The sequence below is a fragment of the Malus domestica genome, chromosome 04, assembly GCF_042453785.1.
Source record: "Malus domestica chromosome 04, GDT2T_hap1".
NCBI lineage: Eukaryota > Viridiplantae > Streptophyta > Magnoliopsida > Rosales > Rosaceae > Malus > Malus domestica.
In genome coordinates, this window is record NC_091664.1 from 23,838,625 (window position 1) to 23,856,662 (window position 18,038).

General features: G+C 36.1%; 1 long non-coding RNA gene and 1 pseudogene across 1 annotated transcript; both read right to left on the bottom strand.

Moving 5' to 3' along the window:
* Nucleotides 1-848: 848 nt before the first annotated feature.
* On the bottom strand, nt 849-12,530 carry LOC103433616 (uncharacterized). The gene is made up of 5 exons (XR_011579693.1): nt 12,469-12,530; nt 2,069-2,144; nt 1,842-1,992; nt 1,575-1,698; nt 849-1,084 (listed from the first exon to the last, which is right to left on the bottom strand). It is a non-coding gene; the product is annotated as an uncharacterized lncRNA (long non-coding RNA).
* Nucleotides 12,531-15,562: 3,032 nt separating this feature from the next.
* On the bottom strand, nt 15,563-17,806 carry LOC139194912 (probable LRR receptor-like serine/threonine-protein kinase At3g47570; annotated as a pseudogene).
* Nucleotides 17,807-18,038: the final 232 nt, after the last annotated feature.

Below are 18,038 nucleotides of genomic sequence, written 5' to 3' on the forward strand. Positions count from 1 at the left end.
TAACATTTTATGACAAAATTTCTCCTTATCTTTTTCAATATTTACATCATCTGTTTCGTCCCGTTTCGTCCCGTCTGCGTACCAAACGGTAAGCGAACGCACAAAGTTATTTTCGGAACTTATATATGGGAATTACCTACAGTAATGAGGACCTGAAACCTTCAATATCTCCACCATTTCCATATGCATAATACGTCTAGTTTAATGCTTGCATTTCTCCCGAGGAATGAACTCATTCTCCCACTTCCAGATAATGTATCTTTACCAAAAAAGGTTTCATAATTGAAACTGTTTAATCTTTTTATCTTCTTTTAAAGATCATCCTAATTAAAAATCAAACAAATCAGTGATACATTTGGTTGACTAAGCGACCACCGATTCAAATAATTTTTTGTATGGATGATCTTCAAATGAAGATTAAGAAATTGAACGATTTCGATTATGAAATTACTACCTTGCGTTATTTACAATTGGAAAAATAAGCTCATCCCCATAGGAGAGTGCAAGTATTATCCTTATAGAGGGGGATTAATCTATAATTGATATAGCCTATTGTTAGAGATGATGCTGTTTGACCCGAGCCTTCCTCTTTTGTTGTAACTGATTTCATAATGTGTAATTTTTAATCCGTTTATATTTCAAATGTGTTATCATTGCACATAGACTGGCAAGGTATGGTCTTTTAGTGGAGCAAGATTTGATTTGGTTCTAGGAACCTTTGGATATAATCGTTGACTTGTTCATCGTGGATAGAGTTCATTTGTAAATGGTTTGGAACACTCTTTTCCTTCGACCATGTTGAAATTTCTGGCAAGATTTTTACAAATAGCTCCACACTACACAAACAATAATTTGAAAGCTATAAGTCATGTACTAATATAAACGAGGCAAAGTTCAAAGCGAAGACAGAGAGAGAGGCAAAGAAACAAGAAAAGAAAAACCACAAGCAGCATATCTTTATCCTTCTTTAGTCCTCTAAAACCTTGAGGTACGAGTCTCTAATTGCACTCGTTTTCGACAACCACATTCATAAGCTTCCGCTCCCTTGGTGATATTGCACAGCAGGAGAGTCCAATCTACATCACTGAAACCAAGCATTCCTTTAATTTCTTTGCTTTCACCATCAAGTTCGGAGTCCAGACCAATTACATATGAGAAATGGGGAAAGCTCAACGTAAGGGAACATCATCATACCAAAAGAAAGGATAGAAAAACATGCTCATTAGTTATACCCAGTAAAATCAACGCTACAAATTATTAGCCAATTGTAGACAAACTGTAAAACAAAAACTCATATTATAATCACACTGCTGTGGTATAAAGGAGCGCAAGTAAGAGCAGTGTCCTTTAACAGATGTCCACATTTTTTATTTACGGAGAACTGAATTCAAATGAAGAGAAAGAAAAGACTATCAAGTTATCAACTCATTCCAATTATTTCTAGTAGATTGTCAAAGATAACAGTTTAAACAAATAATTGAGCATAATTGTTAGAGCTTAGGAGGGTCTCAACACTCGATTATCTAACCAACAATTGAAAGAAAGCACAAGAAAACATATAAAATTGCACTCACACTTGGTTATATTATTTTGCATGCCGTCGTCAGTGTTGAGACATCCAGCTTCAACATACAACTTAACCCTCTGGTAGCATTAACCATTTCTCTCTTGCTCTCCCGAAGAGCCTCGTGATTAAAACTGCAAGTGCAAACCCATATGAACAAATTAAGAAAATACGAATTAAACCCGTAATTTAATCTAATGAAAATCAAGAGAGCTTGAATTATTGAATGTCAGCTTAATCCCTAAACAAGATTAATTAAAAACAAAAATTGAGCAACAGATTAAGAAAGCGCAAATCTACAATGAGGGCCAAATCGACAAAACAGGGCAACGTGAGGCTGCAACAGATTTGTGCTGCAGCCAACATGTTGTGAATCGAGATGCTGCATCGTCTTCCACTCCAGCATCGGGAACCTACACATCTAAATTCTGATAGAGAGGAGTAGAATCTTAATTTAGTTGGAAGAGAAAATTACCTGTTCAGAAAAGGGAAATTTTAGCCTACCTTTTTGGAACAAGTCGACAGGCTTAGGGCCCCACTTCAATAACATTGGCATTGTCCCCGACTTGATAATTATCATCTGCCCAATCCACTATGTGTGGGGTTTTATCACAAAAGACTTCAGTATTAGTTAGAGTGAGGTAATCATATTTAAACTCATTCTTTTTTCCTTCCCCACCGATGTAGAATAGCCAACAGACCTTTTACAATTCTTACAAATTTAACCATAAATCCATGTAAAATTTCTAAATTGCCTCCTCTCTTCTCCCTTGCCTCTTCCCCCTCTTTTCAACTCCCACCAATCCACCACAGCGCCACCCACTCTGTCTCTTCTTCCAAATCCAGTTAGGCACTCAAAACTGATGTAAAGAAATATATGTGGGGAATTTAATTTATTGTGTTCCAAGTACAGGCGCTCCAAACTATCACATCTGCCGAGGCTGCTGGAGATTTCACTGATAACTTATTGTTTGATATATCTAGCATTGCGAGATGTACAAAATCACCTACTTCACTTGGCAGTGAACCAGTCAAATAATTGTCGGCAATGTCCAAAGAAATTCAAAGATATGAAAGCTTAGTAAGGTATTCTTCTCGTAAGATTGTAACTAAAAAGTTAAGTATTAACAAATCTCGGCAACATCACCGGCGGTTACTCACAGTCGAAGTTTGGTGTTGTTGGTCTGGACGCCAAGGTAACATAAATTTGTTGTTCTTAGATTTTAGGCTAGTTTTTGAGTTAATTTTTTATTCAAGCTTCGCAAAACAGGCTTACCAAACAAGTTTTTGAGTTGAAATTTGATAAACAGTTTTGAGTTTAAAACCTTGAATTCAAATAAAGTACCAAACGGGCTCTAATATCCCAAATTAACTAGAACCCTAGCCAACTATCTGGCTAGCGGACTCACTTAGCTTCGAGAACCCCTTTGATGCTCCTGCACCAACTGATAACGCTACTACAAATTCAAAAATTTCAAGACCAACCCAATATGCAAATCTGCATAATTTCAACAATTTCATCAAATTGCAGGGTGTTTATATTCACAAATCATGAAACTTACGCCAAATAATAAAAGTGGTTTACTTTTGTAAACAATTCATCAGATTACGAACTAACAAAGAATGTAATTTCAAGAAAATGTGCAAGTTCATCATCAATGAAAAGCACTTCATTGCCCCATAAGTACAAAAACAGAAAAACCCACAAAAATCCATATTTTTTTCCTTTTTTAATTTCTAATTACTCTTTCAGCTTCTGGGCGCTTGCGATTTAGCCCAATTCCCATCACAGAAAACAAATTGTGGTATTTAAAAAGGCTGTGTAAATAGATGAAACAATTCATGAATTGAACAGAAAAGGAACCCCTAAAACGGCTAATCGAATGCGCATTCGGCTAGAAATTTAAGTTTCAGACGGAAAAAAATTCAAAATTAAGCAGCAGTTTCTACATACGCGAAAGCTAGAGAGGAAGAACGAGTAGTTAAGGGTGCGTTTGGTACACGGGACGGGACGGGACGGAACGGGACGAAGCGTTCGGTCTTGCGTTTGGTACACCAAAAAAGGGTGGAACGCGCTGTTCCACGGGACAGAATTTGGGTGTTTTTGTGTCTCGCGTCTACCCCCTGGAACGGGTTGTTCCACGCCTGTGGAACACAATATTTTACCATTTTAAGACAAATGTACCCCATATCTTTTTCAAAAATTACACCATCTAAATCATTACAAACCCTAAAACAATATCTTCTCTCTGCCTGCCGTTGTCTTCCTCATTCCTCTCCTCTGCATCTCCCCTCCTTCGCAACCTTCCTCCTCATCCTCTGCATCTCCCCTTTGCAACCTTCTCTGTGAACTTCAGCTCTGCATCTCCAGTCCAGGTACGATTTGCCTCTCGGTCTCTCTTTCTTTGTATTGTGCTGATTTGGTGAAAACACGCCTCCAAAATGTAAGACTTGATTTTGGGGTTTCCCTTCTATTTAGTTTGCTGCAGCAATAAAATCAAAAAATTAAAAAACATGTTCATTTCTCAGTCCTTATACCACATTTTGGAGGCTCGCAATCGGAAACCCAACCCATTTGGATGGACTGACTCGTCCACCTTCCATGCCGCAATTGTTGAAACTAAAACCCCATTTTCTTACAAACCTGACCCCAAGTGGCGGCAAAGTTAAAGGATATTGACTTGATGCAAATCCTAAACCCCTATAGTCCTTGATTTACCACTTGTCTAGGGTTAGCTATGCAAAACCAAAATTAGGGTTGCCATCAAGTCATTGCATGTTCTGAAATCTCGATCGATTGAGATGGTGCATGAGCTGTCTGTTTTCTATTTTTTTTTTCAACATTGATGCAGTGCTAATCAACCCAACCATCATGCATTGTTGGTTGGCCAGGGCTCTCACCGCTGACCCTCTTTTCATATCTTTAATTAATTTTGATGTAAATTTGAAGTGGTATTTTTATTCTTTTTCTGATTTGCTTGTTTCGATTTTATTAACACCAAATTCCTAATTCTGCTGAATTTCTTTGTATTTTGTAGTGCTTCGATTTCTTTGTATTCTTTTCTGATTTGCTTGTTTTGATTTCTTTGTATGTTGTAGTGCCTTGATCTGCCCAATACTGCATCTGCAACCAAAGATCCGCCTCTGTTTATCTGCTTCCACTCCCCCTATTGAGCAATACTGCATTCAAAGGTATCTCTCTATCTGGATTTTTTTTTTCAGTGTTCAAGTTTCGATTTTTATGTGCTGAAATCTACAAATCTGATGTCTTTGGATTCTGTTGGATTGGATTATGTTTTGGATTTTCCTCTGTTGGATTGGGTTCTGTTGGATTTTTTTCAGTGTTTAAGTTTCGATTTTTATGTGCTGAAATCTACAAATCTAATGTCTTTGGGTTCTGTTGGATTGGATTCTGTTGGATCGATCATGAGTAGCTGAATAAGTGTGTATAGATATAAATGCTTAAGGAGGAAATAGAAGGAAAAATAAAACTTTAGGTTTGTGAAATTGTTAAGTTGGGGTTGGTTGTTGTAGATTTTGTTGGGTGGCAATCAGCTACCTACTTTGGAAAACTGTTCTGCATAATTTTAAGCAAACGAATGTTGCCAAACGCATATATCCAGCTAGAAAAATATAAGATATCAATCTCTACATTTAGACTTTATGTAGTTACTAGCATTTTGTTAAATTTACACTATTATAATAATTTAACGATTTAGCGCACGACACATCACTTATAATTAAGTTTAATTTTAACTACAATTAAGTTTTCAAAATTTTAGAAAGAAATTGCAAACATAAGTTAACCCTTTTTGCTGTTTGTAATTCAAGTATATTGATGCACACCCTATTCCATTTTGGCTTGATGGGGACATTGGATTCGATGTCAACGACTCCCCCCTTCAATTTCTTCCCAAAAGCATTTTATGCATTAGTTCTACTTTGATAATCTTCTCTCATTATGTGGCCCAGCTGGCAAAGTCGATGAAATTTCGAATTCCCTGTGGGCTTTACAAAATTGGTGTTGATTAGTTTTGTTTTTCCTCTTTACTTACATGGGAATTTAAACTTTAGTTGTCGCTGAGACAATGTTGGTAATTATAGTTGCTGCAAGTTTGCAGTAAATGGATTTTCCCCTACCGTAATTCCTTGATATCTCCATGTGCAAGTTGGTCAATATCCTTTACCACAAGTTATTAGGTTTTTTTTGTTACTGTTACAGAAGAGGGGATTACTAGGTGAATCAGAAGGTAGTGATGAGATTTCCATTTTTAGTTCAATCTGTGGTTAGGTTGGGATTAAGGGCTTATAAGTTTTCACTATGTACTAACTAATGAGGACCATTGTAGTAACTGGTGTAGTACAGATCACTCTTGAACATATTTTTTTAAGGTATAGTATCCACTGACCCTATGTTGACTTTGTTTTTTATTTGCAATTTACTCTTTGTGGTTCACAATATGTCATCCCAAGTTTTAGTTTGGACACTTTTATCATTATCAATTCCTATTAGGGTTCTTTTGATGTTTATGAAAATATAGTATCATATTTTGATTCATTCAATAATTGAATCCTGCATATGTTTTTTTTTCATGTGAAGGTATGGATGAATATGAGACTCAATTCTTTGTTCTTTTGAACGTTTGGATTATAATGGCACAAGTCTTTACTATGAATGCACAATTGTTGAGGTATAGACAACAACAAAGGAGACAACGGGAAATAGCTAGTTTAGAGCAGATGACATTTGTTAGACTTCATGTTAGGAGAGAGGAAATAAATCGTATCACACGATTGAGTGATACTCACTGTTTGTGGGAGCTGCGAATGGATAGGAATGCATTTGCAGTTTTATGTGATTTACTACAAAGTCGTGCTGGATTGGTAGATGATGGTCATGTTACAATAGAGGAGCAAGTAGCTACTTTTGTCAACATATTAGCCCACCACAATAAAAATAGGTCAATGCAAGTTAGATTCATTAGGTCTGGTGAAACTATTAGTCGGTATGTTCGCAGAGTATTGCGTGCGTTGCTCAGTTTGCAAGATGTGTTGTTTGCAAAACCAACCCCTATACCAGAGGATTGCACGGAATCGAGATGGAAATGCTTTAAGGTAATCATCATAGTAAAATCATTAATAACATAATTATTTGTAGTTGCTAATTAATATAAGTTTTTCTTTTGTCTAGGGTTGCTTAGGAGCGCTAGATGGAACATACATAGGGGTCACTGTGCCTAATGTCAATAGACCAAGATATAGTATTCTTCCTTACCTTTGTTGGCCAACAACTAAAATTTATTATCAACTAATGTAGGTACATACTATTTGGTTGATTCCGGATATACGAATGGTGAGGGTTTTCTGACACCGTATAGAGGCACGAGATACCATTTGCAAGAGTGGGAAGGCAATTCACGTGCACCTACGAATCATGAAGAATATTTTAATATGAAACACTCACGTGCTAGGAATGTCATTGAGAGATGTTTTGGCCTCCTCAAAAGACGTTGGGCTATCTTGCGAAGTCCTTCCTACTATCCAATTAAGATTCAAGGACGAATGATCACTGCATGTAGTTTACTTCATAATTTTATCAGAATGTACATGGCGGTTGATCCTGAGGAAAATGCAAGGCTTGCATTTGATGAATTGCCTATAAGGGAAGATTTACCAGAAGTATTAGCCTACATTGAAACCGTTGAGTCAAGCCAAACATGGACTCAATGGAGGGATGATCTTGCAAGAGAAATATACGATGAGTGGAGAGGAAGGAGGGCTTGAAAATGGGTTGACATAGTAGTTGTTGTAATTGTCTTTTATTGTTTGATGACATTTTACTGAGATGATTGCTGTAATTGTTTTTCATTGTTTGAAGACTATTGAGATGTTTATTAAGTGGATTTGTAACGTGGTAATTGAGAGTTATTTGGATGTTATGGCTGATAAAGCCCGGTGTTGTTATATGGTAGGAATTAGAAACACTGTTTAAAATTTTAAATTTGCTTAACTGCTTAAAAGTTAATCTGACCCTAGTACCTTATCTTTCTACGGCCAGGCTGGAAACAAACCACAAGAATGGATAATTTAGAATATACTTCTGCTTACTAAATATATTGTTGCTAACCAAAAACCTCACTTGGATAACATTGTTTTATTTCAGTCCTCATGATATGTGTTTATCACCAGTTTACTGTTTAATGTGCATTTTCTATGATCCTTAAAATTTTTGTTTGTAAGTGCTATCCCTTGGTGTTGCCATGTAGCCTTGAGTACATGGATAATAAATTGATAATTGATTACCTTTTAATATTTGAAGTAATTTAGCTTTGTAAAAAGTTGTAGGTAGATATTAACGTAATTGCATCATGTTTGCTCCACTAACAATATGTTTCTTTGTTTTTCATATGTAATATTATGGCTTCTTTGATAGATTATATGGCCACCTCACGTAATTGGAATGATAATGAGGAGGATGTGCTGCTTACCATCCTCGAGGAGATGGTAGTTGAAGGTGTTAGGTGTGAGACCGGCAGTTTTAAGGCTGGTACATTTGTAATGGTTGCCACCAAGATCAGGGAGATGATTCCGGGCATTAATATAGAGCCAAAGCATATACAAAACAAGCTGAAGCGTTTGAAAGAAAAGTATTCCTCTGCATATGACATGATGAATACGTCTAGATTTGGTTGGAATGACGAAAAAAAATGTGTTGTTGTGGATAGTGACGATGTACTACAGCTGTGGGTGAAGGTATATTTTGTTTCTTATTCTTTTTCAATTAGTTGCTTTAATAAGATTTTTCTTCATTTGTAGTTAAATACCAAATTATTATTAACTCATAAGCCCCTTCCCAATATATATAGTTGTCTCAAAAACACAATCTTTCACAGTTGCATGTGCACAATCTTGCACAGGTTCTACTAAGTTCAATTTTATTTTAAAATATTCAATTTCAATATTTGATTTCTTTGAAGTCATAACTTTGATTTCTTTGGGTTCTTATTGTAGAAACATTCTAATGCATATTACAAACCAAATAAGCCATTTCCATTGTATCCACGCTTGTGTACGGTGTTTGGGAGAGACGGAGCCATGGGTAGTATGGCTGAATCAACAGCAGATGCAATGGAAAACATGGGAATGGAAAATGAGGATTGCGATGAGACCTTCGAGATGCCTCCAACTTCACCTACCCCATCTCATTCTGTTGGTACATCCAGTGCATCTCAACCTATTAGGAAGAGGAAGAGGAATAAGAATGATGCTAATGCAAATATTGTAGCTGTTATTCGTGAAGGTTGGGATAAAGCAGTTACTGAAATGAAGAATTTAGGGGAAAGTTTTACTTTAAGAGAAGCTAAAGCCAAGTTACATTCTCAGCTTAAGGCCATGGGTATCCCATACGATCAGGTGCTGAAAATTTCAATGAAGTTAGTGAAAGATACTGATATGTTTAGTTTTTGGTGTACCCTGGATGACTCTAACAAGCCAGATTTCATTAAAATGTTTATGGATGGCATCTGAGCATTAGGGGGTTTAGTATGATATGAACTATATCAACTTCTAGGGCTTAGTAAGACCTTATCTTTTTTTTTTTCTTAAGTCAGGACGAATGTTTAATTTGGGATTTCATGTTTAAGTTCTGGATATTTCATGTTTATTGCTTTAGCAAGATAATATGATTAAGCTTATATATTTTTCACCCTTGCATGACAACCATTACATGGTTCTCATGAATAAGATAATATCATTAAACTTAGCCATGGTGCGGGCTTATATATAGAAGAAATCTGAGGACTTGGTTCTCAATTACAGGGTGATTCAGGGCAGGTGATTCTGTGCTAGATTCCGGAGGTGAGATGCCTCGCTAATATGCAATTTTTGGACTGTAAATTTGTAGTGAAAAACAGCCTTTTCATTTACAGTAACTGTTATTAAGCAGTAGATAGTGATCTACAAGGATAAAATTTATATATATATAGAGAGAGAGAGAGTTACTGAGACAGAACTTTAGCTCAAAGGTTTGTCATTAATACTTGCAGCTGATATTGTGTTTAAGATAATGAGAAACGTTGATTCTTCTGGACCTCCACGTAATGGATCCGGAGGGAATTCGTGTTCTCCATAGACACCCCTTAGCATTTCTCTCACGTAAAAGAAAAAACTCGTTGAGGGTTGCCGGCTTCATTGGTTCCAAGATAATATATATGAATACAAAACTGAAGGAAGCAACGACCGATGCTCAATTCAATTTATCAAATACCCGACCTTAAAAATAACCGGAGAAGAAGTTCTTCTGAAGAACAACTAGGTAAATTAATTTCATTGATTCAAGCTGTCCTATCTATCGCTAGAAAGTAAAGAATCATCAAGAGAATAGAAAACGAAAAGACTATTCTTGGCACAAATAATGCTTGTTTACCAAGGTAAGCTCTCATGCCGCCTTCTCTAGACCGAATAACGCTTGTTTATCAAGGTAAGCTTTCAACCGGACATGACAACTTTGTCTTCTTGGTTGGCTTCAGAGGATTCTTGTTATCTTCTGCTCCTTTTGGTGAGAAATTTGGAGATCATGTTTGTTTAACATCATCCGTGCTATCAGAAATCAGAAAGATTCATAACTGCAAATAGCAAAAACTTCCAGATTGAGCATCCTATAATTGCCCTCTGGTCTACGACCAAGCAAACAGGTCTGATCCAAGCTGCGGATGCTCCATCACTCGTGAGGAACCACATGACAGCAGGTTCATTACTCTGGACTGCATAGGTGAATAAGTGAATCAGATAAACATTTCTCTTCCACTCTGTGTTGTTTGACCCCTGTCAACCTCGTGAAAGTAATGGTTGTATTCCTTTCCCATAAAGAATATTGATCATGTTCACCAAAGCTAGAGTAATCAAAGAGTGTTATAGTTACATTCACGTCGAACATAATACAATTTCCAGCCATTAGTAATAATTTCCATGTACACCCCAGAAAACCATCTTCCAAATTCTAGTATGGCTCTCATATTTGCCAAGGGAACTTGCACTTTGGCATGATGACAAAAAAGATCAGCAACAACAAAAGTTCTGCTCAACACTTCACTCCATGTGAACAATGACACAAAAACTATATGTTTCTCAACCCATTCGGCAATAAACAAAACATTAACATTCAATCAATAACTAAGGGTGGCAGCAACTTGAGTTATCATCCCCACTGAGACATTATCTAATTCATGCTTATGAAGGTGAAAAAGCAAACCATGAACAAAAGTGGTCACTGGAGGCTGAACATGAGTAGGAGACATAGAAGTAGTAGGACCAGAAAAATACATCTCCATTAAAAAAACATGAGTCGTATGAGTCACAAACATAGCTGCCATAAGATCAACGTTACATGTGACATTGAAGTGGCACCATGTTACATAGTCCTCACTATCCCAATACTTTTCAAAAGCAGTTCTCAAAGCAATGGAATCAATACCAAAGATAAGACAAACATGTCTTTGATTTTCAGAACTAAAGTAGGTGGCTGCCACTGGATTGTTGTACTTAAACATAACTCCTGTTAATGGTAAAAGTCTCTGTAACTTAATGAAAGATTCCATGTTCAGCGCCCCTTTGTGATTCATACTAATAAGTAGTGTCATCCAGCTTATCCACACGTTCTCAAATATTTCCATGAATTTCTCAACCGGCTTAAGGTGCAGGTGCAAGACAATCAATGCAAAATCATTATTTAGTAACCCACTCTTATGAAAAGATGTAGCAATGAACTTACGTAAGTGCATAGCTTCTGAACTCCAATATGCAGATGTCAAGGCAAGAATAATATCCTCATATGGAAGGAAATGAGTGTGAGTCATAAGAGGCATCAACCTTACGTCGACAATATAACTAACCTTGAAGTGGTACACCATATTTTCCTTGCTCGAGACTGTTTGGAAATGTCTACAAATAATAGAAAAATCTTCAAAGGGCAGAAACACTGCTGTAAGGATCAAGATTAATGGTCTTGTAATATGTAACTTGCTCCAATCTAAAGCCAAGAGAGTGAGCTCTAGACTTACAGGATACAAAAGTGTAATGTCCACAATGCTCAATTGATCCGAAACAATTTTAATACTTGTTTCTGTCAACTGACACAGTTGCCTAAACACAGCCTCGACAATTTGTAGTTCTCGTAGATCCCCTCCCTCATCCAATAGAAATCTCAACATTCGAATTGCCCTTAAAGCTCTCAAAGCACAGTTTGTATACTCATTAAGAGCCAAACCAGACTTAAATTGTTCCATCCAAGGTGAGAAAATTAGGCATTGGGTCCTTAATTCTTCTTTTTGGCATTCCATCAAACATCTGGATTGCATGGGGAACCCAAGGTTGATTTCCAACAAGACTCAGAACATCAAATTGAAACTGTTGATACCCTTGCCCTTGCTCTGCCGTAACATCAGAATAGCAAATATCAAGAACAAACCTTACCCGAAATCCCGCTTCAGTCGCGGTGTGCCCGACCCCAAGATCCGAATCTACGACGTTGGCATGAAGAAGGGCATCGAAGAGTTCCCTGCATCCACCTCGGCACCTGGGAGAAGGAAAACGGTTTCAACGAGGCTCTCGTGGGAGAAGGGGTGGCGATGAATGTTGGGTTTGGAGGGTGAGAGAAGAGAGTGGAAGATAAAGAAGAAGAAGCAGCAGTGGCGATGTTCTGTGTTGTTGTAAGAAGGGTTTTAGGTATTTTAGTCATTTTAATCTTTTGGTATTGTTCCGTCCATGCGGTACCAAACGCAGGACGGAACAACTATCCTATTCCGTCCTGCACGTACCAAACATAATATAGAACATCTGTTCCGTCCCGTCCCGTCCCGTTCCGTTCCGTCTGCGTACCAAACGCAGCATAAAGGACCAATGCTTACCGAATATAGCTGGAGAGGACTCGGATGAAGTGCTGCTACTGTATGAGAGAGGAGAGCACAAATGACACAAAAAATCGAATAGGGCTAATGTTTTGTTTTCTTTTAAGTTTCAATTAAAAATTCATACAACAATTTCATTTTTTTTATTTATTTTTTCTTATTTATTATTGGGTAGATGATTTTCACCTACCCTGACTTCTCACTCTTTTTAATTTTAATAATCAGATTAATAACGCAAACAAGAACAAACAAAATTTAACAAGTAGTGTAAAAATTAAAAAGTGTTTATATTTATAACTTCACTTTTATCAAAATGGCTTTATATAATTTAATAAAAAATGCTTAATGAATTACTATAAATAATAATAACAAAAACAAGATAGCGGTGGTGATAGTATCGTAAATGAATTTAGTTTGGCTGCGGTAACTATATAGTAAATAAGTTAAAGCTATTTCTTCAGAAAATTTGTAATTGTCCTTACGAATAAAAAAAGGTTCATTAGATATTTTTGGATAAAAATAAGTTGGTGAGGCATTTTTCATTAGTCTTATAATTTTTTATTTTTGTGATGGGAGGTAAATTGGCACGTTTAATTAGGACTCAAAACTAAAATGAAAGTTGTTAAATCCCACATTGTCCAGATGAGTGAATCCTTTATACATTATATGTACATGCCCACCTCCTTAGCACGAGGCTTTTTGGAAGCTCACTAGCTTTGGGTTCCGTAGGAACTCTAAAGTTAAGCGAGTTCTCCCAGGATGGGTGACCCATTGAGAAGTTCTTGTGTGAATTCCTAGAAATAAAACCGTGAGGGCGTGGTCCGGACCCAGGGACGAAGCCAGAAATTTAACTAAGAGGGGGCATCTTAAAAAAATTGAGCTCCTTTTTTGGACAAATAAAGCTAGTTCTTTTACAAATGCTGAAAAAATTACTTACAAAATGCCTAATTTTATTACTCTATTGTCTAATTTTGTTTTTAATTGTTGACAATCTAATGCTCATTTGTACTAATTAACCAAGTACAAGCAACTCAACAAGGTTTAGACATTAGTGCGTGAGAAAAATATACAAGACGGATGGGCATTTAAAAACTAAAAGAAGATTTTCACTATTTTAATATGATTAATTGAATAATCTGCAAAGCATGATTAATTTGTAATGAAACAAAGGGGATGAGAGGGGGCATGTGCCCCCACTAGGCCTTACCTCCCTCCGTCCATGTCAGGACCCAAAGTGGATAATATCGTGCTATAGCGGAGTCGAGCCCGAGATATGGTGAAGCCCGGATTGGGATATAACAAAAGTGGTAAAAATAAAAAGGTCAAAAGTTAAGCATAATTAGTAAAAGGTATAGTAAGTGAAGCACGTGTATAACTTTACTAAAATAATACTTAGAAAATTTAGGCATTTTTTAAATTTTAATATTTATTTAATCGATAATTTGTTAAAAATATGAGTAAAATGCATGAATTTTATATGTATTGTTGAAAGAGATGTGAAAATATCGTGTTTTAAACGTGAAAAAAAAAATATGTATTGTGCATTGGAGTTTTAGGGGGTGTATTCAATTGAGAATTTGAGAGACTTTAATGGATTTATAGGGAGGTGTATTCAATTCGGATTTTGAGGGATTTTAATTCTTTTAATGAATCTAGTGGTATTCAATCAGGATTTTAAGTGATTCTTTGAAATTGAAGGTGTATTCAACTAGAATTTTAAGATAGTTTATTAAAATCCTTAGAAATCTGGGTGTATTCAATTAGGATTTGAAAGAAGTTTATAACATTACATGTGTATTCAATTAGAAATTGATTTTATAGAATTTGAAAAAGTTGAGGAATTAGAGGGAATTTGAGAGATTTCGTAGTGTATTTTAAGCATCCACAAATCTCATCTCTCCCCATGTGATTTCGAAGGAATTGAATCAAAAATTTTATAAGGAATCTCTACAAATTAATTAAACTCTATAAAAATTCATGGATTTATAAATCCATTAAAGTCTCTCAAATTCTCAATTGAATACACCCCCCATAAATCCATGAATTTTTATGGAGTTTAATTGATTTGTAGAGATTCCATATGAAATTTTGATTTAATTCCCTCGAAATCACATGGGGAGAGATGAAATTTGTGGATGCTTAAAATACACTATGAAATCTCTCAAATTCTCTTAAATTCCTCAACTTTCTCAAATTCTTTAAAATCAATTTCTAATTGAATACACATGTAATGTTATAAACTTCTTTAAAATCATAATTGAATACACCCGGATTTCTAAGGATTTTAATAAACTATCTTAAAATTCTAATTGAATACACCTTGAATTCCAAAGAATCATCTAAAATCCTAATTGAATACCCCTAGATTCATTAAAAGAATTAAAATCCCTCAAAATCCTAATTGAATACACCCCCCGTTAAAAAACATACAATTTAACGAATCATTAATACGTGTATAGAAAACAAAACTTGTTAAAATATGTATGTACATATAATAAGGATATTATATGCAAATTTACTATGACAATGCTAAATATTTTGAGAATTGTTATTGATACTTCAGAAAAAATCATTACATTCTTTTCTAATAAAACATATGGCAAGAAATATTAGCAATTTTCATATTAAATTTATTATTTTGTTTTATTCAAAAACGATTTTATGGAGTGGAAAATCGATTCTAGAACTTCAACTACAACGAAAAAAATGCTCCTAACATGAGCATCCCCTTCACTGCAAACCTTTTGCTCTCACCATCACGTAACTTTCTGCTTCTTAGTATCTGTAGAATTATCAGAGAGACGGGCCAAGGGTTCACTTCCAACAACACCGATATTATCCCTAACTTGGTAATTAACACCTGCACAATCCATCAAGTGTATGGTTTTATTACAAAAGGCCTCGGTATTAGTTGGAGTAAGGTTATGATATTTAAACTCTTAGTTTCTCATTGATACGATCGATGTGAGACATTTCAACATTATCCACCTTCTCTCTCACACTCCAAACACCATTTGCAAATTCTATCAAAGCTGATAGCAGTTTGTAACTACTTTTTGCAGAGTTAGCCATTCAACAAAGAACATAAAAAATATTTATCCAACAAAAACCACTAATCATTAAAATTCTAAAAACACCACACAAATTAAAATTCAAAAGCTTCAAGTCATATAAGTAAAACACACCACAAACATCAACGAGAAAAAATTCAAAGCGATAGCAAGAGAAAGAAAGCAAAAATAGAAAGAAAATTTTGGTGAGTAGATAGTGGAAAATATTATTGATGAGTGATCATGTCCTTTCTCCTTTGGGCAGCATGCTTTGTCCTTGTCAAGTCTTCTTAAACTTTGAGGTACGTGTCTCTGATTGTGCTCATTTTTCTGACAACCGCGTCTATCAGCATCCACTCCCTTGGTGACGTTGCACAACAAAAGAGTCCTATCTGCATCACTGAAACCAAGCATTCCTTTAATTTCTTTGCTTTCACCGAGCCACCATTGTTACATCTGGATGGAGTTCGTTCTCGCACTATGTCATTGTTGACATCACCATCTGTTTCGAGGTCGAGGATAATTGAATGGTAAACAATGTCCATGACATGGTCAGGCAAAGCCATGGCTACAAATTGGTAAATGCTTAGACCGCCTTTAAACATGTCATCGGTAGGTCTTTTTCCTGTGAACATTTCCAGCAATAGTATCCCATAGCTGTAAACATCTCCAAGTATGGAAACTTGGCCTCTTGTGCCGTACTCTGCCAAGACAGACATACAATATGTCGTATGCAATTGACTATTAGAACAATATATTCTTTAGATTATATGTTACTTATTTTCCAAGAAAAAAAGAGGCAGTAACGTATTTTTCATAAATAGAGATTAATTAGTTGTTTTTTTTTTGTAATAATTTACTAAGAACATAAAGTTAGAATGACAGAAACTCATACCTGGAGGAATGTAGCCTATAGAACCCTTTAGCTGAGATGACATTGTTTGACTAAAGGAGGGATCATTTGATGTTTCGAAGAGAAACCTTGCCAAACCAAAATCCCCAACATGGGCTACCATATCTTCATCAAGTAGTATGTTGCTTGGCTTTAGATCATAATGAACAATGGTCGTTTCACAATGGTGGTGGAGATAATCTAATACAGAAGCAACATCAATGGCGATGTTCAATCTTTGCATAAAACTCATTCTTTTGCTTGGAGATTCCTCCTTATATCTTGGATACAACATTGAGTCTAGACTTCCATTTGCCATGAACTCGAAAACTAGACTTTTGAAGTCCTTGCCCTGGTTATCAAAGCTCGAGCATGCAGTTATGATCTTGAGAAGATTACGATGCCTTATACTCCTTAAAGCTTTGCATTCATCTATGAAACTCTTGGAAGCTCCTTGTTGTTAAAGGTTTAGTACTTTAACAGCAACTATTGTTCCATCACTAGGAATTACCCCTTTATAAACAGAACCAAAACTTCCCAAACCAATAAGATTATCCGCAAAGAACCCATTAGTTGATTCAACGAGTTGTGAGTAGGAGACACCTAATGTCCAATCCTTATATGAACGTGAAGTTGCAAGTCTATCTCTTGACTTTTTCAGCATTGAAAAAGCAACACAGAAGCATGATAAAGCAATTATGATTCCAAATACACAGGCTATGGGGATGACTACTTTTGGGGTATGTAGTCCTCGAGCTACTTTTGGGGAATGTAGTCCTCGAGATGAATGGTGTTTTTTTTGGGGGCATGAAGGTAGATGTAGTTGTGAGATGCACCACAGAGCCTATGATTTCCAAGAATAGAAACACCACTAGCATTTGCAAAAAATACCTCTTTAGGCAGCTCGCCCTCAAAATCATTGTACGAAAGATTGAGATACTTGAGAGCACCAAGCTTGCCTATGAATTTAGGAATCGGCCCAGACAAGTTGTTGCTTGAAATATCAAGTTTTTCCAAGCCTTTCAAATTCTTAAGAGATTGAGGAATCATTCCTTCAAACTTATTACCTTGCAAAGACAAGCGCTCCAAAGTAGTACAACTGGCAAGGGTGCTCGGGATTTCACCTAATAAATTGTTTCTTGATACATTTAGCTCCGTGAGATGCACTAAATCACCCACCTCAAAGGGCATCAGACCCGTCAAATAATTATCAGATAGGTCTAAAGAAATTGAAAGAGTTGAAAGCTCCATAAGCATTTTAGGTATGGTGCCCGTAAGGTTGTTACTGGAAAGGGAAAGATCTAATAGGTATGGTGCCCTCAAACCTATTGAACTCCATGTAAAGGTTTAAAAATGAAGTCATGTTACCAAGGGAAGACGGGATTGACCCAGAGAATTCATTAGCATCCAAATACAGTTGCTCTAACTTCTTTAGCTTCCCAATTTCAAGCGGGACACTACCACCCAAATGGTTATCGTCTAATGCTAGAATATTCAAGTTTATAAGGTTTCCAATGCCGTTAGGGAGGCTTCCATGTATCAAATTTAACCCTAGACCAAGAATATTAAGTTGGGTCGACAAGTTGGCTATGGATCCCCCAAAGGGGATACAAGTATTATCCTTATAT